General features: G+C 45.9%; 4 non-coding genes across 4 annotated transcripts; all 4 read right to left on the bottom strand.

Annotated features, from left to right (window-relative positions):
* Positions 1-4,096: 4,096 nt before the first annotated feature.
* Positions 4,097-4,169, bottom strand: TRNAR-CCU (transfer RNA arginine (anticodon CCU)). The gene has a single exon. It is a non-coding gene; the product is annotated as a tRNA-Arg (tRNA).
* A 3,291-nt stretch (positions 4,170-7,460) lies between these two features.
* Positions 7,461-7,532, bottom strand: TRNAP-AGG (transfer RNA proline (anticodon AGG)). The gene has a single exon. It is a non-coding gene; the product is annotated as a tRNA-Pro (tRNA).
* Positions 7,533-8,066: 534 nt separating this feature from the next.
* On the bottom strand, positions 8,067-8,139 carry TRNAK-CUU (transfer RNA lysine (anticodon CUU)). Its single transcript has one exon. It is a non-coding gene; the product is annotated as a tRNA-Lys (tRNA).
* A 4,655-nt stretch (positions 8,140-12,794) lies between these two features.
* On the bottom strand, positions 12,795-12,866 carry TRNAP-AGG (transfer RNA proline (anticodon AGG)). Its single transcript has one exon. It is a non-coding gene; the product is annotated as a tRNA-Pro (tRNA).
* Between the last annotated feature and the right edge of the window lie 53 nt (positions 12,867-12,919).

Raw genomic sequence — 12,919 nt, 5'->3', positions numbered from 1 at the left:
AGACCAGTATTTCCCTATCTTTCTACTCTGTTTGCTTCTGTTTGACTTCATTCTACAGACTGTCTCTTTCCACGTGGCAAGAAGGCAGCCACCAGTATCTCCAAACTCACATCCTCCCAGACTAGCACATAATCACAGGGTACATAACTTCCCTCTACCAGTGTTTATTGGCACTGCTGTAAGGCAAGACTGTGATCATCCCTTCTTGGATCATATACCCAAATCAGAACCAACAATTCCTGATGGAAAAGTGGGGTATTCTGGTCATCCCAGGTCATAAACACAGTCCATTCCATGTGGGAATTCAGTGATGCACATTTATCACCAGGACTAAATGGATGAGGGGAGGAGTTTCCCATACAGATTTTTAAAAAAGAAAAAGAAAACAAAATGGGAAGGAATGCTGTGGAACAAAAAATCAAGTTACCACGATCCACTAGATTCACTCCATCAGCTGACCTGAGTTGAGCAAAGGATTGGAGAAGGAGTACTTAAGACACAAGAATAAATTAGTAAGCTCTTTTAACAGTGAAGGTGAACTGAACAAAAACAAAAACTATAATTAGTGATGACTCCATATCATTGAGCACATCTAGCACCCAGATCTTGGTTTCTAAATACCATTACCCACTAAAAGGAAATAGCGTTCCTTAGAGAAAGGGCTGCTTCCAGATCTGGGCAAAAAAAAACCAAGATAAGTCCAGGACATGATGTGTTTGCCAGAAAATAAGGAAATGCTCGAAGTCCAATGTGGACATATATAAACTGCAAATGACTTTCAAATGGATCACCATATCCATATATGGTGTTTAATGTACTATTCTTTCTTTTTTTATTATTTTATTTTTATTTATATTTTTGGCCACACAGCATGGCTTGTGGGACCTTAATTCCCCAGCCAGAGATTGAACCCATGCCCTCTGCAGTGAGAGCACAGAGTCCTAACCACTGGACCTCCAGGGAATTCACTGTACTATTCTTTCAACTTTTCTTCAGGCTTGAAAATTTTCAAACTAAAGATTTGTGAATAAACAGAGATTTTTTAAAGAGGAACAACGATGCTAGCTTGAAAGGGCTCTCCCACTGGCTAAATTTGGAATAATTTGAGCATCAAAGAGAATAATAGGGAATTCCCTGGTGGTCCAGTGGTTAGAACTCTGTGCTTTCACTACCAAGGGTGCAGGTTCAATCCCTGATCAGGGATATGAGATCCTGCGAGGCGAAAAACAAAAAACAAAATTAAAAAAAAGAGAGAGAGAGAATAATAACTGTAAGTGGTTACAAAATAGTAAACATATTACAATCTGTGAATCAATATTAATACATTATCTTTAAAAGAGAGAAATTTTTAAGGTAATTTGCCATAACTGAAGGTGAAAATTAACAAGGGAATGAATTTAGCCTTTACCTAGTCTTTTTAAAATGATCTGAAGTTCATCATGTGTTCATGGGGAAAAGCTCTTCTTTACAGAATAATGTCAGTTAAGAAATATAGAAAAATGATAGAACTAGGAAATACTAATTGCAGGCAGGAAAATATACCAATATAAGAACTGCTTTTATAAAGTCACTACCACCAACCATCTTCATCAGAAACACAACATTTACCAAGTTTTCAAATAACATCACTAATACTTCCAATTCCAACACAACACCACAGGATTTATTGAAGCCTTCTCTCTTTCCAGCACCAGTAAGAAATCTGGCTCGCATTAGTTTCAATATATTAACTTTTTTGTGCAGCCCTCAGTACATAGCCTACTTCCTGACCCAACCAGGCTGCCTTCTGAGTTGGCCATCTCAGGATGAGTTCCCACTTGGCCCTGATGCCTGGCCCTGTGCCCAGCTAGCCCTCTTGTCAGATCCCACACCTGAGCTGCTTTGCACCTATATTTATGCCCTTAATTCTCTGGACAAGTGGCTCACAACCAGAAACATCTTTGTCTCCCAGAGGACTTTGGACAATGTATGGAGACATTTTTGGTTGTCACAAGTATGGGGAAGCTGCTGGCATTTAGAGGACAGAGGCCAAGGATACTGCGAAACATCCTACAGTGTACAGGAAAACCCCCCACCACAGAAGATGATCTGATTCAAAATTTCAAAAGTACTAAGGTTGAGACTATAATAACCTCTGATAATTTGCACATTATTACATGAGAAATTATAATAAACTGGTTAAAATAAATTATTAAAATTAACTTCATTTTTAAACTTTAATGGCGCTACTAGAAAATTTTTAATTACAAATATGACATTTGCTGGCTCTGGGATCCCCTCAGGAGGCACATTGTATCTGGTTGTCCTTTTGTCTTCTTTCTTTTTTGTTATGGTTGTTGTTTTCTTGGTTGTCCTTTTTTTAAAAATTATTATTATTGATATAGTACTATAGATATCATCTTTCTAAGTCTTGCTAAACTTAAACACTGTCATTCAAAGACACCTAACTGGGCATGTATTTAAGGGGAATCCTGGCTTTCTCACCCTTCCCCACTGCACCTACCGTGAAAAGGAGAGAACGTACATGCTCAACCTGGAGCTCAAACCCATGACCCTGAGATGAAGGGTCTCATGCTCTACCTACTGAGCTAGCGGGGCGCACGAGGGTAATGCTTATCTCTAGAGGAGAGTGTGTACGTGTCAATACTGCTTGGCATGACCCTGAGGATGAAGCGGGAGCACCACCGACAGCTCCTGCGGGAGGAGAAGCGCACCGCAGCCCAGCGGAAGCTACTCGGGTCTCCTGGTCAGCGGGTGGAGGCGGGACTCCGCGGCCTTGGAGCCGAGGAAACCCACAGGACCGGGCTGCACGTCCCAGCTGGGAGCGTGCATCTTCCCGTAAGCTCTGGCCCCAAGAGCGCCCCAACATATCCGAGGCCACTCGCCTAATAGAGTCATTCATTCACTCAAGTGTTTATTGAGAGCCTAATGTATACCAGGCACTAAGGATACAGCAGTTGACAAATTAGATTTTTAAGAAAGGGGGCCTGATTCCGGATCAGAGGAAGTTGCTATTTTTCACTTTTGTTTCCTTCCTCGCCAGGTTCGACGCCTGCAGTTTAACACGAATCGCGGTAGGTGTCTTTTAGGGGCAATTCTCTCTCTCCCCTGGTCGGATACTTGCCCTGCCCTCTTTAGTTGGTAGGAAGGAAGGAAGGAAAGAAAGAAGGAAGGAAGGAAAGAAAGAAGGAAGGAAGGAGGGAGGGAGGGAGCAAAGAAAAGAAGGAAGGAAGGAAGGAAAAGAAAGGGGGGGTGGGAAATGTGGTGTTTCTGAGGACACAGGGCCCTTTCTTGCCCTGGAGGAACTCTGAAAAGTTCATAAAAGTAGCTATACTGAAATAACAGAAATCCAGGCAGAAAAATCACCCACAGCCCTAACTCAGATCAAGTCAACGTTGTCATTGGCTCACGTGCCTTCCAACTCCTCCTTAAGCACCCATTCAGTTCTTACACATTCACATATCAAAGGTACAACGTCTGCTCTCCACATATTCTGTTTACCTTTTGACCTGCACATTTTTGCATTTTGCTAGAGCCTCTTTTTTTCTCCCCTTCCTTCCTCGGCCCTTCCACGCCCGATTCTTTCTTGGGCAGTCATGCAGGGACAGCTGCGGTTTGGGAGTTACCATTTGTTTTGTAAGAATTGGATCATACATGGCTTTCATAGAGGGATCTTCCGCGTCAACCAGGATAGACTGAACGTTCTTTCCTGAGGTTGAACACTATTAATGAAGCAAAATGTATTCCATCTCTCTCCTACAAATGGTCATTCCCCTATGCCTTTTATTTATTGTTTACCAAACTGCTGCAATAAAACATCCTAAATCGGTAGTTTTGTCTCTAATATAGATTCACAGAAGTGGAATTAGAGGATCAAAGAGGTGTGTATACCAGACTGCTTTCCAAAATGCAGAATGAAACCACTCATTTTTCCCTTAAGATGTGTGGGTACACGGTCTTCCTCCTTTTCCTTTGTTGGGAGAGAAGGAAACATGTTAATTTATCTCACGTCGCATTCCCTATGAAGGGCAACTTTTCTATGTATCCGTAACCCAAAACGCTCCCTCTCCAGCTAAATACAGATTGCCTCTCATACTACCCCAGGTGGGACTCGAACCCACAATCCCTGGCTTAGGAGGCCAGTGCCTTATCCATTAGGCCACTGAGGCCACTACCAAGGACGTTCCTGAGAATAGAGAAAGAAGGAATAACTCGTCACCAGTGGCCAGAAAGTGATCCAAGAATTGGTTTGGGTATTTACTCAAAACTTGGCTGAATCCCTACAACGTCCCAGCCTCTATACAAATCTCCAGGAACGCAGTCGTGAACAAAGCAAACTGCCGCTCCAGGCGGAGCTGCTGTGCAGACCGCGCCCTCGCCGCCCGCCGCGCTCTCCTCTCCCTGCATTCTGGTGGCTCCTCCAGCGCGGGTTGCGCGGAGTCTGGCTCCTCGGCTTCCTCCAGAAGGAGTCCCAAGTTCCAGAATGCCCTGAATTCTCCTTCGGATGACAGATTCAGCGAGAAGTAAGGGACCCTGGGTGGATCAGTCGGTGGCACGTCGGGCCGGACCACCCTGCAGTGTGTGTGATAAACTTTCGGTCCTCCCGGGACCCGGCTGGACAGAAGACCAGAGAGAGCGCAGGGCTGGAGGAAGATGGTGTGGGACCAACACCTCATGCAAGGGAAGGCGACCCCTCCGCACCCCCAGAGACTCACCCGCAGGCGGAAGTCAAAGCCTCCTCCACAGCTTCCTGAGCTGGGCCCCCTCACTCAAGGCTTGGCCCACGTCCAGGAGGCTGCCGGCACGCGTAAGTCTCTACTCCGGACTTCGCTTTTCCAGGCCCAGCGCCAGACCAAACCCCTTCCTTTGGAGCTTCCCAAAGCCGAAATCCCCGGTATCTGGACACACTCCCTGCAATTTTCTTCGCCACCCACTCTTCTTTATTCATTGAGGCTTGTAATTTATCCAAAGGTAAAAATTCAGCAGAATCCAGAGCCTCTCAAGATTCTCCCCCCCTCCCCCCAGGAGAGCTCCTGGGACCTCAGAGACTCCTCTTGCCACCATCCCACCCCAAATTTATCCTTTATCATTCGAGCAACAAGATTAACGCCCAGTCCATATTCGAATTTCCTCCAATAACGTCCTTTATGGCTTAAAAAAAAAAAAAAAAAAGATCCAGGACAGAATCAGAGAACACACTTTGATTCAGTTACCGAGTCTTCTAATCTACTTTGTCCGGCTAGTCTGGCAGTCTGATCACAGGCTCGGATGAACCTGCGGGAGGGGCTGGAGCTGCCACCCCCGAGACTACACAGCAACCAGTCTGGAGGAACGCGGCCGTCACTGAGAGGAACTAGGACGCCGTAGACGCAGGCCCCTTGTTCGTGGGGTGTGCTTCGTCCTTCGGATGCACAAGGTCTCGGCACAGGTTCTGGTCTTATATCTATTGCATTTTAGCGGAAGGCTGCAGGAGGAGGAGACCCCAGGCAGAAGCAACTGTCGGCTCGTTGGGGCGGGACAGGTGTGTTTCTTTACATACTTATCTTTGGGGGTCACAGATTCAAGGAGGAATCCCGGAGCAGGTCCTAATCTCTGCCTTGGTCTTCTAGAGCCCGAGGAGGTCACGCTTGCCTGATTGGCAAGTGTCCTTGCTGGGACTGCAGGTTTGGGGCTCCAGCATTCCTCTGGTTTTCCACATCCGTTTAAATTGGGCCCGGAATTTCTTTACTTTCCCAAAGGCAAGCTCTTCGCTGTTTTGAGGTTTGTTGGTTTTGTTTTTAATATCCAACATTTTCAGCTGTTTTTAGCGAGATGGTTGGTCCCCAAAACCCCGCCCGTTCGTCTTGCTGGAAACCTTGACTCTGCCGGAGTGTTTTTCTTTGTAACTTCCTTAAAGCTTTTAATATTTTTTAATCAATAAATTAAAGTTTTAAAGAAATTAGGAGTGAGATGATTCCCCCCAGGAAATCTAAGTCAACAGTTAGCCTTGGAGTTCTGCGGTGGACTGCCGAGACCAGCTCGGCGACTAGAGGCGAGTGACGGGTGCCGCAAGCTTGAAGAAGACACAGACACAGACTGAAGAGAAAAGTGGGACCGGGGGGCTCAAGACCTCTCGGATCAAGAGCCCCGCTGACTCATCCCAGGCTGCTTTTATTGAGTTCGTGGGCTAACATTCTCAGGTTACACTCATAAACAATCAAAGGCCTCACATGACTGAGGCAATTATCTTTGTTTACTTCCTGGGTCCGAGTTGAGCAGGTGTGGATTTGAGCTGGGGGTGGAGAGCAAAACAGCCCTGGGGGCAGGAGACCTTTCTCAGATATTGGGGGTCTGTGCCCCACCCGTGTTGGCCCCTCTGCGACTGTGCCTGTCTTAGGTTGTTCCTCCCTTGAGGAATCTTACCCGTCTCTGGCTAACCAGTCATCCTCCAGGGCCAAACACGGTGATATAAGGAAGGTTCTATGCACCACCCCTGTTGGCCCCTCTGCGGCTGTGCCTGTCTTAGGTTGTTCCTCCTCTGAGGAATCTTACCCGTCTTTGGCTAACCAGCCATCCCTCAGGACCAAACAGGGTGATATTAGTCTCCACGCCCCGCACCCTCAGCTCCTCCACTGCTCAAGCAGGACATTCTGAATCCCATCGCTCGGCCCACATACTTCAACATTTTCAGTGTTTCAGAAAGGTTCCCGAATGTCTTCCCACAGTGGACTTTGGAAGAAAGAGGAGATTTGGCTTGAGGGGTGACCCTGGCCCACGATTGCTTGGAAAGCGGGGAACCTTCGTCCTTTACGGAAAGCAGCTCTCTGGGATTGGAACTCCTTAAAAGTCAAACCCCACTTGGACCCCCCAGCTGCCAAAAAAAAAAGGGGCGGGGATTATCACAGCCTGACGTTCAGGAAGGGGCACAGGACCCCGTCTTGACGGCGTGGACCCCAGGACTAGGTAGTCCGCCAAGCCTCCGGTCTGGGCAGCGGGACGAAGGTAGACCTGGAGCGCCCAGATGAAGGGTGACAAGGAATTGGAGAGAAGAGGAGGAGGAAGAAAAGGGAATAAAGAAAGGGAAAGGAGGGCCTGGGACGCCCTAAGTGCCTCACCCATCCTCCCGCCTCGGTAGTCAAGGCGGATACATTACTGGACACTTTAGCAGGGATGTTTGAGTCTCGCTGGAGTAATTGCTGGTCTTGAACCCTGAAAGGTACGTGAAGTTGGGAGACTGTTGCCTCTCACGAATTTTCTCTTTTCCCTAACCTGACCTAAGCCACGGGCGGAGGGCCCTGCACAGGGATCTCCGCACCGCTGGACTCCCAAGACTTCTGCTAAAAGCACCTGGAACCAGTATGAAGCTTTTAAATTTTTTCTCTAATTGTCTCCTGCGGGGTTAGGTTTCGACGACCCACGGCTCGGTCCTTGGGATAGTTCCCATATCGCTGGAGAGGAACTATTTTTGTGTAAGAATGTGTGGGCTCGTCCGAGATTTGAACCCGGGACCTCTCACACCCTAAGCGAGGATCATACCCCTAGACCAACGAGCCACGCGAAAAACTCGCTTTCGCGATCTTCTATGAGTTCGTGGGGAACCGCAAGTGGAACGGGGAGGCCAATGAGGTGGCACAGGGAGGAGACTCCAATCTTAACTTGCCGGGAAGTGCTGAGCTCAAGACCAGTAGGCAAGGGAAGGACCCCAGAGCTCCTCGTGCCCACAAAGTGGAGAGTAGCCCCTGCGCCCTACCCCCCGCCCAAATCCGATGGTCTCAGCGCTCAGACAACAACAAGCCTACCGCCAGGAAGGGCCGTCGATCTGTGCGTCCTTGCCCAGAACTTAGGTCACTTCGCAAACACTCCTTGCATCCAGGAACGTGCTTGGGGACACGCTGGGGTAAAAGCCAGCAAGGAGCTCCGGGTCTGGCGGGGCAGCGTCGAATGCCTTTCGACGCTAGGTCACAGGAATGCCTTGCTTGGAATAGCCGCTCCCCCAGGTGTGGTGTCCTGGTATCCACCTGATGCTCACTAATCCCTACCTGCTGAGTTTCTCAGGACTCCAAAAGGTCCAAACCAGGAAAAGAGCCCGCCCAACGTGGGGCTCGAACCCACGACCCTGAGATTAAGAGTCTCATGCTCTACCGACTGAGCTAGCCGGGCGACCACATGGTTTCTCTATGGTCGTACGTGTTGACGGGGTACGGTGAAGGTGATGGGACCTAGACTAGGTAATGACTTACACGCGGGCACCAGGGGCGGGTCAGGCGCCAAAGCTTCCTCGGTCTCACAGGGGGTTCCCCGCTGCGGGTTCCACTCTCCATCGCCGCCCCCCGCTGTAACAAAGGTGCTTCTAGTCGAGGGCTTCCCTCACCACCCCGCAGCTGGGGAACCCAGTCTAGCCTCAGTGCCCGGCCAGCCCATCTGACGTCCGGCGGAGTAGGGAGAAGCAGCTGGGCAAAGGAGGACGGAGGGAGCGGCGCAAGGGTGAAGACCTAGGGCGAGATGTGCCGCAGTTAGTTTAACGATTGACTCCTGAGGGACCTTTGGATTATTTCCAGTTTTTTGGCTATTACAAATAAAACAGCGATAAACACTCATGTACGGGTTTTGTGTGAACATAGCCTTCATTTTTCTGGGATAAATACCCAAACTGCTAGGTCATATAATAGTTACATGTTTAGTTTTTTTTTTTTTTTTTTGGCACACGGGCTTAGTTGCTCCGCGGCATGTGGGATCTTCCTGGAGCTGGGATCGAACCCGTGACCTCTGCATTGGCAGGCAGATTCTTAACCACTGCGCCACCTAGGAAGCCCACATGTTTAGTTTTTAAAGAAAATGCCGCAGTGTTTTCCAGAGTGACTGTACCATATTACATTCCCACCAGCAGTGTATAGGTGACCCACTGTCTCCGATAAAATGTTCACTAGAAGTAGAGTGTCAGCATCCTTGTTGCATTTCTAACCTCAAAGAGAATGTTTTCAAGGTTTCACCGCAAATACGAAATTTGCCGCAGTATTTTGTAGATAATTTTGAGAAGTTATGGGTATTACCTTCTTTTGCTAATTTACTTAGAATTTAAAAAGTCATGAATGGAAGTTGGATTGTATCAAATACTTTCCCCTGAATTTATTGAATACATTTATCGATTTTCTCATGTCAAATCAACCTAGCATTCCCTAGGATAGACTCAACTCGGCCGTGGCATTTTATTCTTTCTACATCTCATAAGATTTGGTTGGCTAATGTTTTAAGATTTTACATCTATTATCATGAGCAAGATTACGTGCTTTTACATGTCTTTTTCATGCTCTCCGTGGTTAGTTTGATACCAGAGTTATGCTAGCCTCATAAAATGTGTTCAGAGGTTCTCTGGTCTATGCAAGATTTTGTATGAGATTAAATTTTTATTTCTTGAATGCTTGTTAGTGTGCTCCACTGATGGCATCATGGTCAAGAATTTTCGTTGGAGGGTAATATTTAACTATTGACTCACTTTATTAGCTTTAAGATCATTTACATTTTTATTACAGTTTGATTCCATAAGGCATATTTTATTTTTTAAAAAATTACATATTTTTCCTAAATATTTACAAAATTGTCTAGAATATGCTTTTATTATTTTCTTAATGATAATAAAATGCAATTATGTAATAACTCTGAAGTCATTCCCTGATACAGATTATGCATGTCATCTGTCATTATTTCTTAATGAGTTTTTGCAGAGTTTTATCAATAACATTAGCTTTCCCCAAGACCTGTCTTCAGAATTTGTCATTAATCTCTATTGTATGTTTGTTTTCAATTTCATTACTTTAATCTCTTCATCACTTCTTCCCTTGCTCTAATTTATCTGGGTTTATTTTTGCTGTACTTTTTCTAACGTCTTGTTATTAGTTTTCAACCTGCCTTCTCTATTATACCAATCTAAGGCTATCAGTTTCCCTCTAACTACTGCTTTAGCCATGTCTTAAAGGTTTTGGTATGTAGTATTTTCATCACCATTTATTTTGAAGTGTTTTCTAAATCCCACTGTAATTTCTTCCTTAACCCATGGAAATTTTAGAAGTGTATTGCTTAATTTGTAATCATATTGGGATATTTTAGTTTTTTGTTTATTTTTGTATTATTTATTTTGACATATTTTTAGTTTACCATTTATCTCATCTTTTTAAACCAACTGTTACATACATCTGTTGAGTTTTGTTTCATTTTTTGCATATTTTTATCTATAGAAGAATTTAGTCTTAAGCAAGAGGGACCTAATGAAACTTAAAAGCATTTGCACAGCAAAGGAAACTAGAAAGACGAAAAGACAACCCTCAGAATGGGAGAAAATGTTTACAAATGAATCAACAGACAAAGGATTAATCTCTAAAATATATAAACACTTCATGCAGCTCAATATCAAAAAAACAAACAACCCAATCAAAAAATGGGCAGAAGACCTAAACAGGCATTTCTCCAAAGAAGACATACAGATGGCCAAGAGGCACATGAAAAGCTGCTCAACATCACTAATTCTTAGAGGAATGCAAATTAAAACTACAGTGAGGTATCACCTCACAGCGGTTAGAATGGGCATCATTAGAAAATCTGCAAACAGTAAATGCTTCAGAGGGTGTGGAGAAAAGGGAACCCTCTTGCACTGTTGGTGGGAATGTAAATTGACACAGCCACTATGGAGAACAGTATGGAGGTTCCTTAAAAAACTGAAAATGGAATTATCATATGACCCAGAAATCCCACTACTGGCCATATACCCAGAGAAAACCATGGTTCAAAAAGACACATGAACCCCAATGTTCATTGCAGCAGTATTTACAACAGCCAGGACATGGAAGCAACCTAAATGTCCATCAACAGATGAATGGATAAAGAAGATGTGGTAAATATATACAATGGAATATTACTCAGCCATAAAAAGGAACAAATTTGGGACATTTGTAGAGACATGGATGGATCTAGAGACTGTCATACAGAGCGAAGTAAGTCAGAAAGAGAAAAACAAATATTGTATATGAAGGCATATATGCAGAATCTAGAAAAATGGTACAGATCAACCGGTTTGCAAGGCAGAAATAGAGACACAGATGTAGAGAACAAACATATGGACACCAAGAGGGAAAAGCAGGGGGGTGGGGGTGGGGGGGGAGAAGTGGGAGATTGGGTTTGCCATGTATACATTACTAATAAGAAAAAGTATCAAATCATACACTTTGAATATATGCAGTTTATTGTATGTCAATTATATCTCAATAAAAGTTATTTAAAAAAAAGAAAAATTTAGTCTTGTTTAATTCTTCTAGAGCATTTTACATACCTCCTGTTCTCAAATGTATTTTCATCATTGTCTTTCATGTCTTTATACCTAATAAGGATAGTTGTGTTATAGTCTGTGTCTGATAATCTTGGCATCTGAAATCTTTCCAATTTTATTTCCGTTGTCTGGTTGTTGCTCATGTTGCCTTATTTCCTCGTTATTTTTCATTGTAAGTAGTCCATTTTCCTCATGTGGGGAATCCTGTGAGATCTAGAATAAAAGTGTATTTCTCTACAGAAAATCGTTGTTTACTCCTGCTAGGGCTCAAGGACTTACCAGTCAAGGGTCACTTTAAATTAAATCTTCTACTTGAGTCTCCCCCCTCCCAACTCCACCCCCAATTGATCCTCAGGTTCCCAGCATTGGATTATTCATTATCCTTGGTTCATGGCGCACAAACTCACCCTTCCAAACAAAAAGGAAGACTCTCTGCCACCCATTTCTCTGCTTCCTCCTCTCCAGTGTAACCATCCTTAAGATCCTATGGGAGGCACACCATGGCACTCTTTTTTCCAGCACATGCTGAAGGCATCTGCCGGCAAGCACTTGAGACCGCACGGGGGAGCTTTCCTGGGCCCACGCGCCAGGGAAGCGGGAAAGGCTGGAGGAGGTAATCTCCCTCTCGATTCCCTCTCACTCCTGGGTACTGGGAGGAAAGGTGCCTTCCCACTGAGCCACTGTTTTGTAGGAATTTGGAGTCCAGAGCCATCACCATCTCAGGATATCACAACAGATGTCCACCGCTGTAGAGTTTTTGAAATTCTTGTTAGGCTTACTTACAGGTCTGAGGTATTCTCTGATAGTCATAAGGTGTGTGCTCTCATGAATCCATTGCTTGACGTTGGTGGGGCATGGGGTGGAGATGTAACCACGTGGGATAATAGCCTCAGACCAACAACATACCCACTATCGTTCTTCAAATGCTTGGATTTTGAGCTTTCCAGTGATAGCAGGTCCGGGTGATCCGTGTCTGGACTCCCGGTGTCCACTTCTTGCACCTCAAAGGTGGCCCCCTGAGCTGCACAACAGGGCGGAGGGGACACGGCTCTTGGCTAGCACTGGGGCGCAGGACCAGGTACCCGGCGCCGGAGTTCCTGGGACTCCTGCTGACCGCCGGCAGGGAAGGAGAGACGCGGCAGGCCACGTCAGGTAGAATGACTAGGTTTTGGATGGGGATGTGCCCGGGACACTGGCTGCAAATGCCAGCAGCCCATCGTCTCACCTCAGGCGGAGGCCCTGGCCTCCTGATGAGGGTGTATGGGGCCCAGGCTTGACATTTCAGAGGCCTCCAACTGGCGAAGAACAGGCTCCTGATACACAGAGGAAGGAAAGACCTCTCCCGTCTTCGGTGCCTCGAACTCGGACTGACAAGGTATCAATAGCTTGTTGCAAGACTCGTGGAGACGCTTTGGCTACTGGGCCTCAATGAAATTTTTAAAACGACAGTGGGCAGCACTGAGTGGGCCCTGAGATCCGCAACTGGAGAGAAAAAGCAGGGCTCGTCCGGGATTTGAACCCGGGACCTCTCGCACCCTAAGCGAGAATCATACCCCTAGACCAACGAGCCACGCAAGCGGAGGTTCGTGGCTCTCCTCTATGACATTGTGACATTCCGGGGGT

Source organism: Hippopotamus amphibius, chromosome 9 (assembly GCF_030028045.1).
Source record: "Hippopotamus amphibius kiboko isolate mHipAmp2 chromosome 9, mHipAmp2.hap2, whole genome shotgun sequence".
In the NCBI taxonomy this organism is placed as follows: domain Eukaryota; kingdom Metazoa; phylum Chordata; class Mammalia; order Artiodactyla; family Hippopotamidae; genus Hippopotamus; species Hippopotamus amphibius.
The sequence above is the reverse complement of the archived record's forward strand: the minus strand, read 5'-3'. Positions and strand labels throughout refer to the sequence as shown.